Source organism: Ovis canadensis, chromosome 24 (genome assembly GCF_042477335.2).
Source record: "Ovis canadensis isolate MfBH-ARS-UI-01 breed Bighorn chromosome 24, ARS-UI_OviCan_v2, whole genome shotgun sequence".
NCBI lineage: Eukaryota > Metazoa > Chordata > Mammalia > Artiodactyla > Bovidae > Ovis > Ovis canadensis.
In genome coordinates, this window is record NC_091268.1 from 31509628 (window position 1) to 31534856 (window position 25229).

General features: G+C 43.8%; 1 pseudogene; it reads left to right on the plus strand.

Moving 5' to 3' along the window:
- The first annotated feature begins 325 nt into the window (after positions 1 to 325).
- LOC138429747 (mitotic spindle assembly checkpoint protein MAD2A pseudogene) lies at positions 326 to 1654 on the plus strand (annotated as a pseudogene).
- The last annotated feature ends 23575 nt before the right edge of the window (positions 1655 to 25229 follow it).

Genomic DNA, 25229 nt, shown 5'->3' on the forward strand with positions numbered 1-25229 from the left:
TGTCCAACTCTTTGCAACCCCATGGACTGCAGCACACCAGGCTTCCCTGTCCATTACCAGCTCCCGGAGCTTGTTCAAACTCATGTCCATCGAGTTGGTGATGCCATCCAACCATCTCATCCTGTCATCCCCTTCTCCTCCTGCCTTCAGTCTTTCCTAGAATCAGGTCTTTTCCAGTGAGTCAACTCTTTGCATCAGGTGGCCAAAGTATTGGAGTTTCAGCTTCAGCATCAGTCCTTCAATGAATATTCAGGACTGATTTCCTTTAGGATGAACTGGTTAGATCTCTTTGCAGTCCAATGGACTCAGAGTCTTCTCCAAGCCCCTGGCGTCGCTGTCTGCTGGGTGGAAGCGCGTCCCGTCATCCGTGGGCCTGGCCATGGCGCTGCAACTCTCCCGGGAGCAAGGCATCACCTTGCGCGGGAGCGCCGAGATCGTGGCCGAGTTCTTCTCATTTGGTATCAACAGTATTTTATATCAACGTGGCATATATCCATCGGAAACCTTTACTCGAGTGCAGAAATATGGACTCACCTTGCCTGTAACTACTGATCCTGAGCTCATAAAATACCTAAATAATGTGGTGGATCAACTAAAAGAATGGTTATACAAGTGTTCAGTTCAGAAACTGGTGGTAGTCATCTCAAATATTGAAAGTGGAGAGGTCCTTGAAAGATGGCAGTTTGATATTGAGTGTGACAAGACTGCAAAAGATGACAGTGCACCCAGAGAAAAGTCTCAGAAAGCTATCCAAGATGAAATCCGTTCAGTGATCAGACAGATCACAGCTACAGTAACATTTCTGCCACTGTTGGAAGTTTCTTGTTCATTTGATCTCCTCATTTATACAGACAAAGATCTGGTTGTACCTGAGAAATGGGAAGAGTCGGGACCACAGTTCATTACCAATTCTGAGGAAGTTCGTCTTCGTTCATTCACTACTACAATTCACAAAGTAAATAGCATGGTAGCCTACAAAATTCCTGTCAATGACTGAGGATGAGATACGGACAGTAACGTGCTTGTAACTCTCAAATGTGGTTTTCCTGTCAGATCAACTATGGTTGATATGTTTTATTTCATTGGTTAATTTTTAGATGAGGAAAACTTAACATGATACTTTACTGAATCTGTGCAAAATTGTTCGTTTTTGGTACCTATCTGACTTTCCATAGGGTTGACATAAGTTACTGCACAGATTGCCTCAGTACTGCAGTGTTACTTTCTTTGAAGGTAGTAACCACAGGTGGAAAAACTTTTGCTAAATGCCTTTCTAAATCAGACTTTTGGTCAAGTAGCTTGACGCAGAATATAGAGAAATATTTAAATATAAAATAGAACAAAAGAAATGTGAATATTCAGAATCTTCATTTACATCCTGAAAGTAACTAATGATAGTCCATAAGTAGTGAAATATTTCTCCTATTGCATCCTCTTGTCATTTATTTCATTTGTATAGTTTCCGTATTGAAAAAATGTCCAATTATTTGAGTTTAATTTTTGTAACTTGAGCCTATAAAGCTGTGGATATTCCCACTTTTCAAATTGTTGTGATACAGAACTCTTAAGAGTGTCTTTTTATGTTTTATAAAATCAAGCTTTAAATGAATGATGAAATAAAGTTAAATGTGTGTGTTTAAAAAAAAAAAAAAAAGAGTCTTCTCCAACTCCACAGTTCAAAAGCATCAATTATTCAGTGCTCAGCTTTCTTTATAGTCCAAATCTCACGTCTATGCATGACTACTGGAAAAACCACAACTTTGACTAGACGGACCTTTGTCAACAAAGTAATGCCTCTGCTTTTTAATATGCTGTCTAGGTTGATCATAGCTTTTCTTCCAAAGAGCAAGTATCTTTTAATTTCACCATCTGCAGTGATTTTGGAGCCCCCCAAAATAAAGTCTCTCACTGTTTCCATTGTTTCCCCATCTATTTGCCATGAAGTGATGGGACCAGATGCCATGATCTTCGTTTTTTGAATGTTGAATTTTAAGTCAACTTTTTCACTCTCCTCTTTCCTCAAGAGGCTCTTTAGTTCCTCTTCACTTTCTGTCATAAGGGTGGTGTCATATGTGTATCTGAAGTTATTGATATTTCTCCCGACAATCTTGATCCCAGCTTGTGCTTCATCTAGCCCGGCATTTTGCATGATGTACTCTGCATATAAGTTAAATAAGCAGGGTGACAATATACAGCCTTGACGTCCTCCTTTCCCAATTTGGAACCAGTCTGCTATTCCATGTCTGGTTCTAACTGCTGCTTCTTGACCTGCATACAGATTTCTCAGGAGACAGGTAAGGTGGTCCTGGTATTCCTATCTCTTGGAGAATTTTCCACAGTTTGTTGTGATCTATACAGTCAAAGGCTTTGGCATAATTAATAAAGCAGAAGTAGATGTTTTTCTGGAATTCTCTTGCTTTTTCTGTGATCCAACAGATGTTAGCTCAACTATACTTCAATAAAAATAATCCAAAAAAATTTAATTACTTGAATCACATTGACAGATAAAATTTGCCCTTTTATTTAGACCTTTTGGCAAATTGTACCAGTAATGCCATGGTAACCAACACCATTTTACTGAATCTCTCCCTTAATCTCATTTGTTAATGTAGGAAAAGTGCTATCTCAATTTTCTCTCTTTAAAAAAAAATTATAAATAAAAAGAAACTGAGGTAGGTGAGTTGGAAAAGTAAAACTGGTTTTTGCCTATTTATCCTATGACTTCACACACCCACTGTGCTTTCCTCTTCCAGTTTCTTCAAGTTTAGGATTTGATTGACAGCTTCTGTTTCACATAAAGAAGCTTGCATTGCCCTGCTATTCCCGTCTAACATTCCAACTGGGGATGCCGCAGAGCCAGAATCTACAGATCTGGGGCACAGGTCAAACCTGGGCCATCAGCTCTGTTATAAATGGAGTTTTACTGAAGCACAGCCACGGCCGTTCATTTGCACACTGTCTGTGGCTGCTTCCACTCTGCAGCGGCAGTTGAGTAGTTGTGACAGAGACATACGTGTTTTCCCAGGTGGCGCTAGTGGTAAAGAACCCGCCTGTCAATGTAGGAGACCTCAGAGACAAAGACTCAGTCCCTGGGGTGGGAAGGTCCCCTGGGGGAGGGCACAGCAACCCACTCCAGTATTCTTGCCTGGAGAGTCCCATGGACAGAGCCTGGGGGTTTACAGCCCGCGGGGCACAAAGAGTCACACAAGACTGAAGCAGCTTAGCACACACACAGGTGCAAGAAAGACATATGGCTCACAAAGCAGAAAGCATTTACCATCAGGCTCTTCACACACAAAAATATTCCTTGACCACTACCATAGACGAAATTAGAGAAGCTTCCAAAAATGGCTGTATTTCCTTCTTTGGCTGCAGGGCAATACAGGGAGCATGAAACAGGAATCAGGAAACATGGATTCAAGCTCCAGCCCCGTGACTGTGGGCCATGCATCAATCAGTTCCTTTTTCTGAGCCTCAGTGTATCCATTATAACTTTTGTACATGGACTAGATTAGATTTCTACCAGTTTTGAGTAACACATCAACTCAAACAACTCTGGGTATAACATTTATGCTATTTTATTTTGGTGTGAAATGTAATACTTTTTTTTTCCTTTGTTTATTGCACCAGACAATAAAAAAGTCTAAGCTTGCCTTGTTTTAGAGGGAAAGAACTAATTTCCATTTAGTTAAGGCCTTGGGCCATTAACTTTTAGTACAAAAAAAAAAACAGAATGGAAGAGGTGGTTTGTGTCATTTTGATCCCCATCGCTGTCAGCAGCAGCAGCATCACACACATTGTGCTGTCAATGTGCCAGACACTGTCCTATCCTAATGCTTTAATTACTTAAAATTTTCTTGTAAAATCCTATGAAATGAGTATTGTTACTAATCCTATTTTACCAGTGGGAAAATTGAAGTATGGAGACTAAAGGCGTCCCCAAAGTCAGAAAGCTGGTAAGAAGCATAGCCAGGAGGTAAACCTCTACCAGTCTGGCTCCAGAGTCCTTGCTATTAACTTCCATGCTATGAAAGAAAGCAGATTCCTGTCCTTGACAAAGTAACTTGAGCAAAAGCAAGAGGAATAGGAGAGAGTCTCCATTTCCCTCACCCCCTGTTTAGTCTAGAACAGTATTCCCCAGGGACACGGGTAGGAGATATGATGATAAGGAAGAGTTAGAAAGTACGGCCAGACCATAAGCAGACTCCCTAAAATTCATGTTTCCCGAGTGTGGTCTCCATCTGGAAGGGGCAGGTTTCAAGTACCACAGAGTTGTGTGGCCTGTGGATGGCCTCAGTTAAGGGAGCCTACCAACTGTCCACCCAGCAAGCGCACATCTATGCACAGAGCTTTGCTCAATCTACTAACGTGAATGTGGGCATGCACTCTGGACATCTAAGGGTAGGGGTTGAGGAAGAAACCTCTGCACTGTATTTCTGGGGGGTTGAAAGAAAACAATTTGGGGACATGCTCTCTCAAGGTGGAACTGTGGTCCTTGCATCCCCAGGAACCTCAGCAAAAATGAAAATTTGCTGAAAGGACCTTGAGGAATGTCATGAGCTTGAACACCCAGAGTTGCACTACCAGGCCCTGGGACTTTAGCAATAGGAATGCATTCTTACAACAAATACTTAGTAAGCACATACTTTGCATCACACTCCATGCAAATATTGGGTGGAGATAGCTAAGATTCCTGCACAACTTTCTGTCTCCTGTTGGAATTTCTCTCCAGTGCTCCTTCCCCTGGCCAGATCCTTCTCAGAGTCACTGTTTTGCTGGGCATTGCTTCCTCCAGGGTGTCTCCTGACCCTCTCTGCAGCCACTTGCAGTTAACTATATTCTTTAGCAACTTCTATTTTCTTTTCTGGCTCATGCTTTTCAACAGTAAAATAAGAACAATAACAGGTGCCTCTCAGGTCATTTAGTGGATCAAAATGAGGGAATTATGTCATGTTAAGCTCAGTACCTGGCTTTCCTGACTCGCTCCCACACTGTGTGGTGATCTTCCCTCAAGACCTGTCACAGGGCCTGACACTTAATACATGTTTGACAAACTCGGAGTGAAGAAAGGGAAGGAGGGACGCAGGTTTTAACAAAGATTTCCCAGTGTAAATGGAGAGATAGATGTACACACAAAGAGCTAGAGCCCAATATACAGGATGTTATAAAGGAAATACTGTCAGTGTCTCATGGTATCAAAGAAGAAAGGGCCATTGATGGCTGGGGATATTGAACATTTCACAAAGAATGTGATGGTTGGTTGAAGAGCAACAGCTTGCAAAGCAGAGCAGACAGATTATTCCAGGCAAGGAGAATAGCACAGTAGATGAATCCCAAGCACAAGGACTAAGTTCTTACAAAGAGTGGTGGGCTGAAAAAAATAAATAGAAGCAGTCAATGTACTTAAGGAACATATGTCCCTAACATGAAAATGAGATGAAGGGAGAAAGATAATGTATGGGAAAGTATGACTATTCTACCTTTAGTAAGTAACATAAAAAAAGTAGAGAATGCTGAAAAGATTATCAGTAATTTTCACATGTCTTAAATTAGCAGCAATCAGTACCATACAACTCATTTTCCATTTGCTGTCTCAAGACTGCAGGAAACTTTTTCAGGATCTTCCTTGCCTGCATCTGCAATAAGATGCTTACAAATTCACTTTGCTTTGTTACAGATAACAGGCATGCTAAGAGGTATTTTTTTCCTCTAACTGTACATCCATCCAAATGGCCTTTTTCCAGTTTTATGAGTTGAATTTGTTAATCTGCAACCTCTCAGGGTCTCTCTTCTGCCACAGAGACACAGAGCTTGTAAAGCCCGATTCATTTAATGTTCTTAATAGTTGCTGATATTTACATGTGCCAGGCATGATGACCCTTGCCCTGAAACTATTACATCATGTAATCCTCACAGCCTCCCTGTGAACATACAAGCAAGCCCGGAAATGCCTCTGCTGTGGCTTCTATCCTCAGATGATAGCTGAAGAGAGTGAAGACCAGAAATGGGAATGCACCTGAGATCACCCTGCTAGCAAGTGGTAGCAGCAAGATTTGAACCCAGAACTGGCTGACTGCAGAGAAAGAGATTTTGACCATAAAGCTATACTGCCAACTCTCTCTGGCCCAGCAGAGTAGCTCCTTCTCCAAACCCTTTGCTACTCAGGATTCTACAACTGTGGCTATCCTCCGGGCTAGACAGTGCCCTGCAACACTTGGCACCTGTTACATACAGTTCAGAACCTCCTCGTGGAGACAGGGTTTGGTGCCAGAGCACCTGAAGCGCAGATTTGCTTTCCATCTGCAAGGCTCACTGAAGAGTCTCTGCCCCTGCTCCAGCGCCTTATTGCCTCTCACATCCACTCACCAGCTCCAGTTCCTTCATCTCCAATGAAATCCAACAGAGGGGCTCATGTTTGCTTACCTAGAACCAAGATTTCTCTTCCCCCAAGAAGATGTTCAATGCCTTTGTATTTTTCTGACATAGACATTACCGTATCACCTCTTAACCACAGATGGGATGATCTCTAAGTGGAGTTATTTATTTGACCCACTGAGGCATTTTTAAGCACCTACTATGTCAGAACTATGCTCAGTGTTTTGTGTGTATTAGTTCACAGGACTTTCCCAGCTACCAGAGGCTAGCTTACAGCCCCATTTTACAGATGAGAAAACCAAGGTGCAGGTGCTATTCTGTCCTAAAAGTTAGCCTCCTCTTGAACTGTTCTTCCTGGGGAAGCAGACACTCACATATATAGCTATGGAGAACACAAAAGAACATTATCCCCATGGAGGGACAATTTGGCAATATCTGTCAGAATCACAAATGCACATACTATTTGACCCAGCAGTTTCACTCTGGGAAATTTACCCTAAATATATGCAACATCATGCAAGTATAAGGTAATTCACTGCAGTAGGTCTAGCCTAATAAATAGTTGGAAACAACCCAATGTCCATGCAGAGTAGACTGGATAAATAAAGTATAATGCAGGAATGGGAGGAAGAACTTTCACTGTAATTTTTAACTCTTTTAGTTTTGTTGTTGTTGTTGTTAATTTATTTTTGGCTGTGCTGTGTTCTTGTGGCTGCAATGGGCTTTCTCTAGTTGCGGGGAGCGAGGGCCTCTCTCTATTTCCAATGCACAGGCTTCTTACTGTGGTGGCTTCTCTTGCTGCCGAGCATGAGCTCTGGGGCTCTAGGACTCCAGTAGATTCAGCTCACCAGCTCTGGAGCAGAGGTTCAGTAGTTGTGGCACACTCGCATAGTCGCCCTGTGGCATGTGGAATCTTCCCAGACCAGGGATGGAACCCAGGTCCCCTGCATTGGCAGGCAGATTCTTAACCACTAGGGAAGTCCTACTTTTTAGTTTTTTGACCATGCAAATGTATTACTTACATTCAAAAAAATAAGTGAAAGAAAATGTATTCACAAAAAGAAGTTGTCCTGAGTTGGGCCAATAAAGTGTCTAGAGCCTATATTAAAGGTAAATTTTGGCTCCACAAGAGCCCTAAGCCTTCAAAATATTGCTTGTGCTGACATCTTGATCTATATATAAATATAGATATTTAGAAATATCTATCTAGAAGAAATATCTATATATAAATGTAGATATTTCTATATCAGACTGCACTTTACACCTCTCTTTCCCAGTCAAAATACCCACTCCTAAATGAAAAATTTAGAGCTAAATCCTCCCAAATTTTTTTCAAAGGGACCATGGTTATATTCTTATTTTGTACATCAGATGTTTTTAACCAGCTTTGTATCCCTCCCTCCAAATGCTGGTGTTACTGAAATGTAAAGGATTACATTAATAGCAGCTGCATTTTAATAATTGATTATCTGTTTGCTTAACATTTAGTTATTACTTGGTAAGTCTCTAGTGCAAAATATTCCCTGCTAATAGCCAAGTAAAATTGATCAAGTGAGGTAGGGTGGTTTGTTGTCAACTTTTTTAACCAAATACCATAGCATTTGCTTAGTGGGTAAGAATATTTGAGAGTAGATATTTGTAGCAACGCTTTTCGTCCACAGAACCAAAACCAACCATTACTAGGAAAATAATACTTGCATCCCTAAATAAAAGGGAAAAGCCTACTTCTCTTTGACCCATACGAGTTTCAGCTCTTAGAACTGTTCAGAAAACAATCAAATCAGAAGTGAGAAAAATACCACGCAGGTAAGAAATATGGAGAGAAATTCCCATGGACATCAAAAGAAGATGGTTGATGCTCTCCAGGTGTTAAAGCCCTGAAGCTCTTCCTCAAATCCCTCTTCCCCCACACACACCGGCAGGACCACCCTCAGACCTGAGGCAATAGGGAGTGGAGGGAGAGGGTGGCACCCCTGTCACCCGGAATCTGTCCCTAACACTGTCAAAGAATGACCTATTACCCAAAACACGCACTCTGATGAGCAGCACCATTCAAGCCCTGGAGAAACATTTCTCCTAGATGTTGATCTCTGTCCTCAAAACAATTGTGTCAAACAGCCTGAAGGTTTGGATGAGGTGCCAATGCCAAAGCAGAGATGGGCGCTGCTGAGGGTGCCAGGGTAGTTTGAGTGGCAGGAGCACTTGTGTGAAGAGAGGATAAGATACTCCCTCTCTGATAGAGTCACCAAATAGATTCTTGCACAACATAGCACCATTTCCCCATGGTGCTGACTGCTAATTTCTTGCTTGTCTTTGTGTTCCATTTTGTGGGTCTGGAGCTTTGCAGGATCGGTATGGCATTTGCAATCGCTGCATAAGGTGGCTGAGAAAAATGCTAGAATACTAAAAATTTCATATTACTCTCAATTTTGTACATGTAGAAGTCTGCGCATAACTAGGATCCGTAATATATTATCCTTGGCATTGACAACTGAATGGACATAGAGAATTAGAATTATAAATAGTTCTAAAATAAAAACATGCAATAAGATTTAATTAAAATGTTTAAATTTCAAATGATACAAGCGAATGTATTTACAGAACAGAAACAAACTCACAGACTTAGAGAATGAACTTATGGTTACCCGAGGGATTGGGAGTTTGGGATGGACATGTACGCTATGTTTAAAATAGATAACCAACACAGGGAACTCCACTCAACACTCTATAGTAACTTAAATGAGAAAAGCATTTGAAAAAAAAATTCTTTTTCAAGTTGGACACAACTGAGCGACTAAACACAGTTCCTCAAAAGATTAAACACAGAGATACCATATGATCCAGCAATTCCACTCCTAGGTGTATCTCCAACAGAAATGAAAACACATATCCACACAAAGCCTTGTAACAAATGTCCATGATAGCCCCAAACTGGAAACAATCTAAATGTCTATCAGATGAACGGATGAATAAAATGTGGTATGTCCCTACAGTGGAATATTATTCAGCAATAAAAAGGAGCGAAACACTGATGCATGACCCAACACAGATGAACCTTGAAAATATTATGCTAAGTAAAATAAACCAGTCATGAAAGACCACATATTGTATTATTTCAGTTGGATGTAATGTCCAGACTAGGCGAATCTATAGAAACAGAAAGTACACAAATGGTTGCCCAGGCCTGGGACGTTGATGAGGAACGAGGAGTGACTGCTAATGGGTTTGAGGATTCTTCTTAGACGTGAAACTGTCCTAAAATTGATTGTTGTGATGGTTGCACAACCCTGTGAATATTCTAAAAACTATTGGATTGTACACCTTAAATGGGTAATGAATTATATCATAAAACTGTATTTAAAAAATCAGCAGGAGAAACACGGCAATTAAACCACTTTGTCTTTGCTACAGCCTAGCTTGCTGCAGTTTTGTCCTTGGCCTGCCTCCTTGGCTGACACCCTGCCCCTGTGTTAGCAGCCCACCATCCTTGGAAAGGTGGTGAGATTCCGCTCTAACCCCTACTGCAGTTGAACACAGAATTAATTAACCTGAAACATGTGCGTGAGTGTTAAACTTAGCCCGGCACACCATCTCCCACAGATCAGAAGAGCTGGTGCAAATGAAATATTGTTCTCTAAGCTAATATGTAATCTTCACAGACACCATCTTATTAAAGTCTGAGAAGCCATGCCTCAGGACAGGGCCACCTGCTGACCGAGGGGTCTGGCTGCAGTTCCTTGTACTACTGCTCTCGTATTTGCTTCGCTTCAGGTCTCCACGCCAGCACCAGGGCTGTCTACCTCCTCCTCCCCACACCCAGAGCTGGTCCTCTCTAATTCCCTAGAATTTCCTTGCCGGGATGCAGGTGGGGGTTGCCTTGCTCTCCAACTCTAGGCCTGTGTGTATTAAGGGGGGCCACGTGCTTGGATTTGATGGAAGTGGCGGCTTAGACACATAAGCTCCTCACAAACGGATGAATAATCACAGATAAAAACTACTTTCAAATATGATTAGGCTCTAACGGAAACAGAGGCCAGAGGGAGTACAGCTCGCAAAGAGCGGGGAGCTAGGCTTCGGCCGCCTAGAATAGGTGATTAAGGCCTCCACAAGGACGCCTGGGACTCTCCTAGGGAAAATACTACAGTGTTTCAGGCATCCTCCGCCACAGGCACCTCCCTTTCCAGCTCCCCCTCCCTAAGCCTTGTGCTGTTTCCTTCTGAGGTTGTCATTTTCTTCTGGGAACAAAGTGGCTCTTCCTACTGTGACTTCTCAGATCTTTAATCCAGGCTGTCTGTCACTAACACGCATGTGGAAATCCAGCAGCGTTTCTATTTGCCATTCTTTCTTCTGGCTGATAGTTGCTTGTGTTTCCTTACTGAAGAATACATTTCTAGACTTTGTCTCCACCATATGTAAGCCCACAATAATAGCTAAAACCCAAGTGAGACTATGTACCAGCCACTTTAAACACTTCACATGTATTAGTTTATGGAAGCTTCATAATAATAATCATATGAGCTACGAACTATTTCCCTGTTTACAGATGGGGAAACTAAGCCGCCAGCCTCCAACTCAGTCAACCATCTGGCCCAGCTTTCCAGAAAAAAGTTTGCCAAACCTTAGTCTAGAAACTTCCCAGCACCAAGTAGGACCAGGATCCTTCAGGAAATCCTTAGCATAGGGTCTCACTCGAGCCATTCAGCTAGGGACCTTTCATTCATCCATTCAGTGAGTATTTCTCGAGTACCTACTATGTGCAAGGCACTGTGCAAGGTCTTTGAGGTTTATAAGGATGAACAAAATTAGGCAGGTGCCCTGCCCCCGTGGAGCTTAGCTTCTGAGGGAAAGACAGAAATTAGTACAATAATCACATAAATAGAAGTGTTGTAGGAAGGGGAACCTCTTCAGGGCCCAAGAGTGGGCTCTCATCTAACACTTGGAAATGAATTGTCTGAGAAGACACATGCTCTGACCAAGCAAGAAACTTTATTGGGAAGGGGTGCCTGAGTGGAGAGCAGCAGGGTAAGGGAACCCAGGAGAATTGCTGTGCCATGTAGTCTCAGGTTTTATGGTGAGGAGATTCGTTTCTGGGTTGTCTTCAGACAATCATTCTGACTAAGGGTCCTTCCTGGTGGTGCACGCATTGTTCAGCCAACATGGATGCCAGTGAGAAGGGTTCTGGAAGGTGGTGGGACATGTGGCATCTCCTGTTGGCCTTTCCTGAACTCTTCCCGTTGGTGGTGACTTATTGCTGTGTGTTCCTTACCAGGACCTCCTGTGATAAACTAACGCATGCAAATGGTTATGACGGTGCCTGGCCAGGGTGGGTGCTTTCAGTCCATGCGCTTCCCCTAACAAAAGGAATAGTCCAGGTTTGATGAACACCATGCAGGGGCCTTATGCGGTACCTTGCGAACATCCAATAGCGGGCATTTTACCCAGACTGGGGTGCGGTACACAGTCCAGGAAGACATCCCTCAGGAAAGCACCCTAGTTCATCCCAGAAGGATGAGAAGGGGGTGACTGAGAGAGAGGGAGAGCCTTGTGTTCCAGGCAAGGCTTTGGCAGAAGGGAGCATTCCAAGCACTGAACAGTGGCTGGTGTGGCTGGACTGCAACAGCACGGGGATGTTTGCTCAAGATGAGCCCAGGAGCCAGTCAAGGCCAGAGCACAAAGGCCTTGCAGGCCACCTGAGAGGAGGTGCCTAATTCTCAATAAGAGAAGGTGACACTTGAGTAGAGGCCAGAATGATGAGAACAGGTCAAGCATGGGGAGGTCATGGGAGGAGGGGTACTGCCAATAAAGTGTGCTTGTGCTGTGCTTAGTCACTCAGATGTGTCTGACTCTTTGTGACCCCATGGGCTGCAGTCCGCCAGGCTCTTCTTTTCATGGGGATTCTCCAGGCAAGAATACTGGAGTGGGTTGCCATGCCCTCCTCCAGGGAATCTTCCCAACCCAGGGATCGAACCCAGGTCTCCTGCATTGCTAGTGGATTCTTTACCAGCTGAGCTACAAGGGAAGCCCATAAAAGGAGCAGCCCATATACTGTGTACCAATTCCAAAGCGTAAAATGTACCTTTGCAATGGAGAGGTCTGGGGTTACCTCTTAAACCCACAACTCAAGATTGGCCTCACCAAGAGGGGCACAAAGAGACATTTATGTGCTTCCTGGCATAATGCATGTGAAATATATGACATCACCTTGAAGGATTCTGGCCCAAATGTTTCACTTCTATCTAATCAAGTCTCTAAAGGAAATTTCCAGTTTACAGGAAATGTAGGAGAAAGAGGAACAAGTTAAACAACACCAAGAGGAAATGCGAGACAAATATTGATGTGGGATGGTTTTTCAAAGAGTTGATGCCTTACACTTCAGTTTAAGAAGAATTTTAAGCCAATGTCATTTAAAAAGGGCATCTCTGTGAGACTTTCTATATAAAGCCATCCACAGATCAGAAAAATAAAAAACACTTTGTCAGACCACATTCGTCCAATTTTCTTTCAGGAAATGACCAGTACTTGCCCTTTGCTCATCAGGCAACCAGGATTCCAATGGGAACTAGAGGTTTGATGCTGACTTCCAGATCAGGCTCTGCCCAGAAAAATGGACATGGCTGGGAATGGGGCCATGGCTGGTGGATTCTACTTCCTTCTGGCCTTCATCTTGGGGCTGGGAGACTGAGATCACTACCAACTCAGTCCTTTTAATTAGTTCCTCCTTCTATATTCTTAACTAACAAAAACTTTTGAAGAAGAGATTGCTTTGGGGAAGTTTATAACAGCTGTAAAGATCTCTATTAACCATCCTTTATCCGTGAGATAAAGACCAGCTGTTTCACTAATTGCCCTTAACTGCTTGGACTTGATTATTAATGAATGCCCTTGCCTTGAGTTCAAACAGCTTAATTAGCTAAAGTTAAGTGTTCCCAATAAATTTACTAACCTATGATAAGCTTTTCTTTAATAGAAGGGAGCAGTTCTTAATTAAATAGGATAATTTACAACTCCACATCTATTATAAGTAATGGTTGCCCAGCTACCATGTTACCTAATTAGATGATATTGAAACTCTTCCAGAGGGGAACTGAGGGTACAGTTGCCCTTGGACAAACCAATTTGTTAGCAGCCCACCAGCAGTGTGCATATGGAGTCATGGACAGATCATGGCATTGGCGTCTGGGTCTGAATCTCCATTCTGCCACTCACAAGGCTAACCACCTGCAGAGCCTGGGGCAGGAGGGTGTAGAACAGATAGCATTTGCAATCACTCAAAGTAAGAATGAAAAGACAAGTTAATGCTCTCTTTAAACTCCTAAGGGGGTCATTACTTTATAGGCAAAATTATTCCCTTTGGAGATTTGTCTGGATAACATGCACAAAAAACAAATCCCTCCAGTGTAATCAAGAAAAAAGCAACCAGCAAACTCAGACTGAGAAACTTTCTAGAGGAAACCCAGCCTGTAGATTCAAGACTGTCCGGTCATAAAAATAAAGAGAGAGTGAAAAAGTGTCACAGACTCTAGGTGACTGGGGATTCATGACAATCAAATACAATATGGTATCAGGATCAGATCCTGGACCAAAAGAGGGCATTAATGGAAAATTAATAATGGACTATTATTCATGGTAAATTAATAATAAATTAATAATGGAAACTGTGGACAGTGACTGCAGCCATGAAATTTAAAAATGCTTGCTCCTTGGAAGGAAAGCTACAACAAACCTAGACAGCCGTTATAAAGCACAGACATCACTTTGCTAACAAAGATCTGTTGGGGGAGTTTGGAATTTCCTCAATTCTGTCTCGCCACAGCAAAAATTTGAAGCAATGAAAGGACCAGTGTTATAGCTCAGTTTTGTTGGCAAGCAAAGGAAAATACATCCTTGAGACATGATGGCAGGCCGACTCAAAAGATGCAAAGAGAAGAGAAGCCCCAATCCTCCCAGGATTCCTCCTTTTATACATTTGTATGCTTCCCTCTGAGCCTGCCGCATGTAAATTGGGCTAGCCAGGAGGGCTGTTTGTTTTACCCGAGGTCCTCACTCCAGTCCTTGGACCTTCCTTTGTTCTATTTTCACGGGCTTTTCCCTTCTTTGTCTTTTAGTCACGGCCGCTGTGGACTGCTTTTTCCTATTATAACTACCTAACATTCCCCCTCAAGAGATGGGAGGCCCAGTTCTTTCAGAACAAAGGCACTGAGGTCTCTCTGGCTACTTTCTGCTGAACTGGGACAGTGAGGAATATTGGGCCTCCCCCTGTTGCTAGTCTCAGTCCTCAGAGTCCTTATAGCAGTGTCCATCTAAGGGTGTGTCATTTTCCATGGTCGGCTGTAATTTTATGTATCCTTGTTGAACTGGTACTGCATGTTTTACCTTGTGGACCTGGGCAGAGACAAAATGGGTTAGACAATTGGTAATACATGCAGCAATCATAAGCAGCATCAATATGGTGATAGCAGGGATTAGTAGGGGCATTAGCCAACTCCAAATTCCCCCTTGCCAGGAGAAGGATCCCAAAGAGAGACTGTAGCCACCCCAAGAACTCTCCAGCTCATTCTTTAAGGTCCTGTAGGATCTGGAATGTTTTTCTCAAGGACCGTGAGACTTTCTTTAACTTAGCTGGAGGTGTTTACCCAGAAACAACACATCTCATTCAAGATGGCTCAAGTCCCTCCTTGTTCAGGGATCAGAAGATCTGTCTCCTGTCTGTTTTGGAGTACAACCCCTGCCAAGCTGTGTGGGCTCTTTAGAGCTGTCCTGAGAAATCTTATCCCCATAAACTTAATTCTGGGGGTATTCATTAGAATGACACTCACTTGTAGTTCTGAATATGTATCTGAGATCTCTCAGGGGCTCACAGGTGTACTGAGTGTCCTCTTCTGTTTTCTTCCATGGCTTGACTCATGAGTAGTGAATCCAGGAGTCATGTCTTGGTACCTTGACTGCTGAGGGGGTAGAAAGTATTACAGGGTAGGGGCCCTTGCATGTGGGCTGGAGTTGAGCCTTTGGGGACCCATCTTTCCAGATTTTAATTAGGCCTTGAGTCCCTGGAGCATATAGTGGTGACTCTTTGAAATCTTTTGGATTCTGGTTGACACCCCACAAGTGTATATCCTATTGGAATTGCCCAATGGCCATAGTATAAGACTGGAGGATCTGAGCCTCTGGATCTAGGAAGAGGTCATTGACATAAATGAAAGATCTCCCATATAGCATCTCATAAGGATGAGCTGTTCCTTAGGAGCAATATGGGTGCTGCTGTTGCAGCTGCTAAGTCGCTTCAGTCGTGTCTGACTCTGTGTGACCCCATAGATGGCAGCCACTAGGCTCCTCTGTCCCTGGGATTCTCCAGGCAAGAATACTGGAGTGGGTTGCCATTTCCTTCTCCAATGCATGAAAGTGAAAAGTGAAAGTGAAGTCGCTCAGTCGTGCCCGACTCTTAGCGACCCCATGGACTGCAGCCTTCCCAGGTTCCTCCTTCCATGGGATTTTCCAGGCAAGAGTACTGGAGTGGGGTGCCATTGCCTTCTCCAATACGAGTGCAGAGGAGAGCTATTGGTAAAGCCTCCTTCCATCCCAGGGTGGTCTCCTGGGTTATCATTTTTATCACTGATTTTAAGAATTGGTTGACTCTTTCCACTTTTCCTGAAGACTGAGGCCTCCAGGCACAATGGAGATAATAAGTAATGCCCAATGCTTTAGAGACCCCTTGGGTGACCTTAGAAGTAAATGATGTTCTATACTCACTTTGTAAAGACCTGGGCAGACCAAATCTCAGAATGATTTCATGGAGCAGTTTTTTTACCACTTCCTCAGCCTTCTCAGTCTGGGTGGAAAAGCCTTCATCTGTGAATGTATCTATCATGACTAATAGGTATCTATACCTTTGAGAAACTGGCATCTGGGTGAAGTCCATCTGCCAGTCCTCTTCTGGGTATGTCCCACATCATTGGACAGGCTGGGCCAGCTGGGGTCTTCAGGTTCCTTGGGGGTTGTTTAATTGGCAAGTTAGACAAGAGGAGACATTTGCCTTATAGTCGTTTGGAGGCCTGTTCCTCTGAAGGACCTTTCTAGTAATCTTTGGAGGGCCTTTTCCCCTAAATGAGTGGTGGCATGTAAAGAGTTAACCAACTTCCATTGGAGGTTCCCAGGCAGAAAAAGGAGTCCCTCCTTTTGGAACCATCCCATATGATCTTCTTGAAAGCCCTCACTCTTGGCTTTAAGAGTCTCACCTCCAGTATATGAAGGAGTTTCTGGCAAATCAGTCTGTGGAACTAAGGTGGCAACCCCTATTAGGTCATTTTTCTGTAATGCTGCTCTCCTAGCTGGCTGATCAGCTGCTTGGTTCCCTCGTGCCACTTCCGTGCTCCCTTTTTGGTGTCCTTTACAGTGGGAGACTGAAACCTCAGCAGGCAGATGGACTGTCTCTAAGAGTCTAAGGACTTGATCACCATATTTCACTGGGGACCCTCAGGTGGTCAAGTGGCCCCTTTCTTTCCAAATAGCAGCATGTGCATGTAGCACCAGAAAGGCAGACTTGGAGTCAGTGTAAATGGCTACTCTCTTTCCTTTTCCCAGCTCTAAAGCTTGAGTCAGGGCTATGAGCTCAGCTAATTGGGCTGAAGTACCTGGTGGCAAAAGTTTAGCCTCTATGGTCTCAAAATTGGAGACTACTGCATATCTGTCTCTTCTTTTTCCATCCAAGACAAAGCTGCTTCTATCGGTGTATCAGATTTCCTGAGGATTGGTCAGAGGATCTTCTGAGGGGGTATTGTTTCTGGTTTGGAAATCGAGTGGGATCTCAGAGGACAATGATGACTGGTTCAGTTTGTTGGGCTTGTCTGGGAGTCCCCTGGTCCCACATTTGAATGGTCCTCTTGAGGACCAGATCCCTAGGCAGGTCGACTTCCTGGGATCCCCAGAATGGAGTTTGGCATCCACAAGGTCTCCAGCATGATCAGTGCTGGGTAGGATTAAGGGGTTGGAACTCATGTCTGGTTTGTCTACCGAAGATAGGAATAGATATCACGATGTAAAGCAATCCAAGTCTGTGCCCTGAAACTGGGAACTGGTGAAGCACCCATAAGCCTTATCCTCTTATTGCTTTGAGGGAATGTAAGTCACTGATTTCCTCCCCTAGTCCTCCATAAGAGCAGTTTAGGGTGTTTCCAATGGTAAACATCTCATTGTCATAGACCCATTTTAGCTAATAGCAGAAGTAATGACAAAGGAATGGGTTATCTGGTCCTGTTAGGGGCATTAAAGAAAGTGAAGTTGCTCAATCGTGTCCGACTCTTTGCGACCCCATCGACTGTAGCCTACCAGGCTTCTCTGTCCATGGGATTTTCCAGGCACTAGTCCTAGAGTGCGTTGCCATTTCCTTCATCAGGAGATCTTCCCAACCCAGGGATCGAACCCAGGTCTACCACACTGTAGACAGACGCTTTACTGTCTGAACCACCAGGGAAGTGTTAGGGGCATTAGGAGTATTTAAATAATAAACAGGGTGCAGTGATGTTGCCTACAAGAGGGCAGGGTCCTAGTCATAGGTGTTAGTTATTGACTTAAGAACAAATTGATAAGAGGCGACAGACCAGATGTTCTATAAAAATGGAGTGGAGATTAGATCCAGGGTTATGTTTGTAACTTTAGGAAAAGGGTGGTAAGGGCTTGGGCCCAAACGACCTTCAGGACTAACTCCCAATCAATCAATCAGTTCAGTCCCTCAGTCATGTCTGGCTCTTTGCGATCCCATGAACCACAGCACACCAGGCCTCCCTGTCCATCACCAACCCCCAGAGTCCACCCAAACCCATGTCCATTGAGTCGGTGATGCCATCCAACTATCTCATCCTCTGTTGTCCCCTTCTCCTCCTTCCCTCAATCTTTCCCAGTATCAGGGTCTTTTCAAATGAGTCAGATTTTCACATCAGGTGGCCAAAGTACTGGAATTTCGCTGGAATTTAGCATCAGTCCTTCCAAAGAACACCCAGGACTGATCTCCTTTAGAATGGACTGGTTGGATCTCCTTGCAGTCCAAGGGACTCTCAAGAGTCTTCTCCAACACCACAGTTCAAATGCATCAATTCTTCAGCGCTCAGCTTTCTTCACAGCCCAACTCTCACATCCATACATGACCACTGAAAAAACCATAGCCTTGACTAGACAGACCTTTGTTGACAAAGTAATGTCTCTGCTTTTTACTGTGCTGTCTAGGTTGGTCACAACTTTCCTTCCAAGGAGTGTCTTTTTAATTTTATGGTTGCAATCACCATCTGCAGTGATTTTGGAGCCCCAAAAAATAAAATCAGCCACTGTTTCCGCTGTTTCCCCATCTATTTGCCATGAAGTGATAGGACCGGATGCCATGATCTTCGTTTTCTGAATGTTGAGATTTAAGCCAACTTTTTCACTCTCCTCTTTCACTTTCATCAAGAGGCTCTTTAGTTCTTCTTCACTTTCTGCCATAAGGGTGGTGTCATCTGCATATCTGAGGTTATTGATATTTCTCCAGGCAATCTTGATTCCAGCTTGTGTTTCCTCCAGCCCAGCATTTCTCATGATGTTCTCTGCATAGAAGTTAAATAAGCAGGGTGACAATATACAGCTTTGACATATTCCTTTTGCTTTTTGGAACCAGCCTGTTGTTCCATGTCCAGTTCTAACTGTTGCTTCCCAAAGTGACAGACATTATCTCTGGAAGGCCAATTGCCCTTGAAGGGATGCCACCAACAGATGAACCTCTAGCAAGCTTTGTGTGTCTGTCACCCACCCTAGCAGGTTCACTGTTGTTGCACATGTTGTAGGAGACATGGAGGATGAAGGCCTGAATTTCTAGAGAGACTGGTCATTATACAGTATTTTCCTCTTAAAGGCCAGCTATTTTCTGGTTGTCCCTCAAGAAGATTTTAATGGCAACCTTGTGGGCCCAGACAGGGCTCAGGAGAAGAGCATGAAACAGGAGGGAAGAGGGCAGGGCACAACTTTTGAAAGAATGACATAGCCCAAGGGCATAGCATAAACCAATTAATCAAATGGGTCCAAGATGACAAGTCAAATTCAACTAAACCTTGATCATCAATCTGCAAGCTAAATGACACGCCCAGATGTGTCAGGACAGTTCCAGCTCAGTTCAGTTCAGTTCAGTCACTCAGTGATGTCCGACTCTTTACAACCCCATGAATCACAGCACGCCAGGCCTCCCTGTCCATCACCAACTCCCAGAGTTCACTCAGACTCACGTCCATCGAGTCAGTGATGCCATCCAGTCATCTCATCCTCTGTCATCCCCTTCTCCTCCTGCCCCCAATCCCTCCCAGTATCAGAGTCTTTTCCAATGAGTCAACTCTTCACATGAGGTGGCCAAAGTACTGGAGTTTCAGCTTTAGCATCATTCATTCCAAAGAAATCCCAAGGCTGACCTCCTTGCAGTCCAAGGGACTCTCAAGAGTCTTCTCCAACACCACAGTTCAAAAGCATCAGTTCTTCAGCGCTCAGCCTTCTTCACAATCCAACTCTCACATCCATACATGATCACTGGAAAAACCATAGCCTTGACTAGACGGACCTTAGTCGGCAAAGTAATGTCTCTGCTTTTGAATATGCTATCTAGGTTGGTCATAACTTTTCTTCCAAGGAGTAGGCGACTTTTAATTTCATGGCTGCAGTCACCATCTACAGTGATTTTGGAGCCCCAAAAAATAAAGTCTGACACTGTTTCCACTGTTTCCCCATCTATTTCCAATGAAGTGATGGGACTGGATGCCATGATCTTCGTTTTCTGAATGTTGAGCTTTAAGCCAACTTTTTCGCTCTCCTCTTTCACTTTCATCAAGAGGCTTTTGAGTTCCTCTTCACTTTCTGCCATGAGGGTGGTGTCATCTGCATATCTGAGGTTATTGATATTTCTCCCGGCAATCTTGATTCCAGCTTATGCTTCTTCCAGTCCAGCGTTTCTCATGATGTACTCTGTATATAAGTTAAATAAGCAGGGTGACAATATACAGCCTTGACGTACTCCTTTTCCTATTTGGAACCAGTCTGTTGTTCCATGTCCAGTTCTAACTGTTGCTTCCTGGCCTGCATACAGATTTCTCAAGAGGCAGGTCAGGTGGTCTGGTATTCCCATCTCTCTCAAAACTTTCCACAGTTTATTGTGATCCACACAGTCAAAGGATTAGGCATAGTCAATAAAGCAGAAACTGATATTTTTCTGGAACTCTCTTGCTTTTTCCATGATCCAGCTGATGTTGGCAATTTGATCTCTGGTTCCTCTGCCTTTTCTAAAACCAGCTTGAACATCAGGAGGTTCACAGTTTGCGTATTGCTGAAGCCTGGCTTGGAGAATTTACTGTCAAAAAAACAAGGAGTGGGTGGTTCCCCAATTGTTGGAATGATCTTCCCACTCATTAGCATATGAAATCACCCAGCTCAGGGAAACTAACCACACCACATTCCGTGGCCACTGCACTTAGCCTCTGCAATGGCCCACACCCTGTAGAGTGTGCTTCTCTCTGAATCTGAACAAATCCACCTCTTACCTATCGCTGTGTCTCTCACTGAATTTTTTTCAATGAGACATCAAGAGCCTGAGCTCCATTAGGTCCTGAAGCCAGGCACTGAGGGTTTTGGCCAGGCTCAAGTCTCAGTCAGATACGACTGAGTGACTAAGCATAGCACAGAGTCCCTGCCACATGGGTTTGAGCCCCAATCTTAGGAAAATGGTTTCAAGTACAACTTTCAGAAATGGAAAGATGATGAAAGATGATGACCTGTCCAATACTTTGTAAGTAGTACCACAGATGGAGAGAGGAGCTGAAGGATGGGAGGAAAAAGCAATGGGTAAATTGTGCCGAGGAATCCCCTTCATAACCTGCTGGGAAATCTGCTAAATACCTGACCTGTGCTCACAGTTTTCATTGGCCTGATCCTTGGCACAAAGAAGATTAAGGACAGAAGAACCCCCACCTGCTTGGGCAACAGCTACTAAGGCACAGCAGATAGTAGAGCCTTTGGGACACCTTGGGGACCCACTGTCACTCGACTGTTCACAGGGGGTTTGAGGAAATAAGAAATGAGAGATTGCAGAGGAATTAAGATTTTGTTAGCCATATGTTTTAGCCATATGTTCCTCCAGCCACAGGAGCGAGGACCTCCTACCTTAACCAGAGGTCTTCTGGAATCTGAGACTGAGCCACATAAGCTTTCTGCTGAGTTTGCTTTTGCTCTCTCAGTTTCCAGCATGCTGAGCCTCTTGTCTTCCCCTGTGCTGGATTTTCTTCGCATTCAGCTTCCACCTTGGGGGCTTTTGCCAAGCTGGGCTTCTGTTGTGCTTGGCCTCTGCCTTGCGGGGGTCGAGCCAAGGTTGTTTCAGCCAGGTTAAATCCAAGTCACGGCACCATATATGTTGGGGGAGTGTGTAATTTCCTCGTTCTGTCTCGCCACAGCAAAAATTTGAAGCAACAAATGGACCAGCGTTATAGCTCAGTTTTATTGGCAAGCAAAGGAAAATACATTCTCGAGGCATGAGTGTGGGCCAACCCAAAAGACTCGAAGAGAAGCCCCAATCCTTCTAGGCTTCCTCCTTTTATACACTTGTCTCCTGTGCTCTGAGCCTGCCTTATGCAAATTGGGCTAACCGGGAGGGCTGTTGGTTTTCCCTGAGGTCCTCAATCTGGTCCTCGTTCTATTTCCGTGGGCTTTCCCCTTCTTTGTCTTTTAGCCACTACCATTTTGGACTCCTTTTCTTATTCTAACTACCTAACAGATCCATGCAATCAAAGCTACAGTTTTTCCAGTAGTCATGGATGGATGTGAGAGTTGGACCATAAAGAAAGCTGAGCACTGAAGAATTAATGCTTTTGAATTGTGGTGCTGGAGAAGATTCTTGAGAGTCCCTTGGACAGCAAAGAGATTAAATCAGTCAATCCTAAAGGAATCAACCCTGAATATTCATTAGAAAGACTAATGCTAAAAAAAAAAAAAAAAAGAAAGACTAATGCTGAAGCTGAAGCTCCAATACTTTGGCCATCTGATGCAAAGAGCTGACTCACTGGAAAAGACCCTGGGAAAGATTGAAGGCAAAAGGAGAAGGGGGCAGCAGAAGATGAGATGGTTAGATAGCATCATCAACTTAGTGGATATGAATTTGAGCAAACTCTAGGAGATAGTGAAGGACAAAGAAGCCTGGCATGCTGCACTCCATGGGGTTGCAAACAGCTGGTCACAACATAGCGACTGAACAACAATGGAAAATTGGTGAAACTGAAATAAGTTTGGAGTTTAATTAAAAGCAAAATGCCAGTGTCTGTTTCTGAGTTTTAACAAATGTACTCGTGGTGATGTCAGATGTTAACAATGGAGGAAACTGGAGGCAGGGGAGGGGATGTGCTATAATATGAGAACTGTCTGTACTGTCTATAAATTTCTGTAAATCTAAAGTTATTCCCAAATAAAAATGTGTTAATCACTGCTTGGTGGTGGTGGTTTAGTCACTAAGTACTGTCTGACTCTTGCGATTCCATGGAGTAGCCCAGCAGGCTCCTCTGCCCATGGGATTTTCCAGGCAAGAATACAGGAGTGGGCAGCCATTTCCTCCTCCAGGGGATCATCCCAACCCACATCTTCTACACTGCAGCCAGATTCTTTACTGTTGAGCCACCAGGGATTCAAGAGAAACTTAAAAATAGGCTTGTCCACTAGAAATCATCACACTGAGTGAAGTAAGACAGAGGAGAAATGTCATATTATATCCTTTATGTGTGGACTTTAGTCATCCAGGCTCTTCTGTCCATGGGATTTCCCAGGCAAGAATACTGGAGTGGGGGTTTGCTGGTGGCTCAGTGGTGAAGAACCCACCTGCCAATGCAGGGGACATGAGTTAGATTCCTGGTCTGGAAAGATCCCATATGCCATGGAGCAATTTAACCAGTTTGCCACAACCAATGAGCCCACGTGCCCCAACTACTGAGCTTGTGCCCTAGAGCCTGTGCTCCACAACAATAGAAGCCCCTGCAGTGAGAAGCCCATGCTCCGCAACTACTAATAGAGAGTAGCCCCATTTGCCCAGAACTAGAGAAAAGCCCTTGAGCAACAAAGGCCCAGTGAAGCCAAAAATAATAAATAAATTTAAAAAAAATTTTTTTTAAAGATTACTGGAGTGGGTTGCTATTTCCTCCTCCAGGGAGGAGGGCTTCCCAACCCAGGGATCGAACCTGCAATGACAGGTGGATTCTTTACTGCTGAGCCACCAGGGAAGCCCAGGTAGTTTGTTACAGCAACCCTAATAAATCCACTGTGTATATCCCACATAGTCTGGCAACTTTCATTTCACTGTGATCAAAAGAACCCAAGATGGTATGGCCCTGGGAGAAAACACATCTCCCGTTTTGTCAGACCCGGCAGTGTTGTTTTGAACATGGTTTGCCTGAAACACAGAAAGAAGAGAATCATTCAGCAATCAGGCTAAATGGGTCATACTTTGAACCTTAACATGGTTGAGCACAGAAGAATGCAGACCTATGGGCCCCAGGCAGTGTGAGTTTATTAGCTCACCTGGAAGGACACCCAGCAGTGTGAGTTTATTAGCTCACCTGGAAGGACACCCAGACATCAGTTGGGTTAGTTATCACTATCCTTGCCTAATAGATTAAACCATATTAGGCCTAGAATAATGAAGTGTTGTCTCAATACCACATCACTGGGCTTCCTCAGTGGCTCCACGGTAAAGAACCCATCTACAATTCAGGAACCACATGAGATGTGCATTCAGTCCCTGGGTCAGGAAGATGCTCTAGAGGAGGACACAGCAACCCACTCCAGTATTCTTGCCTGGAGAACCCCATGGACAGAGGAGCCTGGTGGGCTACAGCCCCTAGGGTCGCAAAGAGTCAGACATGACTGAAGTGACTTAGCATGGCACTGCACCACATCAGTATCATAAGTTTCAATTGCACATTATAATAAATCCTACCATCACATTTGGGCAGAGTCTTGAATATTTTCAGGAAAGCTTTTGCATCATTTGTGAAATCTTCACATAAGCCCTGCAATAACAACAACAACAAAAAGAAGGATTTTTATCCCTGTTTCTCTGATGAAGCAACTGAGGCCCACATAAGTTTTTTTTTCCTCCTTCTTTGGCCCACCTATTCAATCCTTCCTCCCTCCCCTTCACACCATCGTCCTCCTCTCTGATAATCCTTTTGGGCAACCTAGAGTATATTCTCCCAAATTTGTCTCCATAGTCGTATAGTCACACACAATTAGATGTTTTTACACACCCTACACCTGGCTTTCCAGGTGGCACTAGTGGTAAAGAACACTCCTGCCAATGCAGGAGACATAAGAGATGAGGGTTCAGTCCCACTCCAGTATTCTTGCCTGGAGAACCCTATGGACAGAGGAGGCTGGCGGGCTACAGTGCAGAGGGTTGCACAGAGTTGGACCATACTGAAGCCACTTAACACGCAGCACGCACACTCTGCACAATACGTGGGCGTTTGTCATTTTGCTCACATTCCTGGGTCCTGTTTTCTCATTCCACAACATGCCATGGAAAGCCCTCCAAGGCATCTGGTATTACTCTAATTCATCGTTTTTTAATGGCTACACAAAATTCCATGGTGTGGATGTCCTATAATTTATTCAATCATTAACAAGCATGCTGTTATGTCCCCTCTCTTCCAGCTAACAGCAATGCTGCAATAAATTTTTTCTACAAATGTCCGTATTCGGTATGGCTTTCTATTTTCTTTGAGACAGAGTCGAGGAGAGATTGCAGGATCAAAGAGTATAGGTATTATTTTTTTAACTGTTTTTAATAGAACAAAGCAAGAAAATGAGATTGTGGTTAT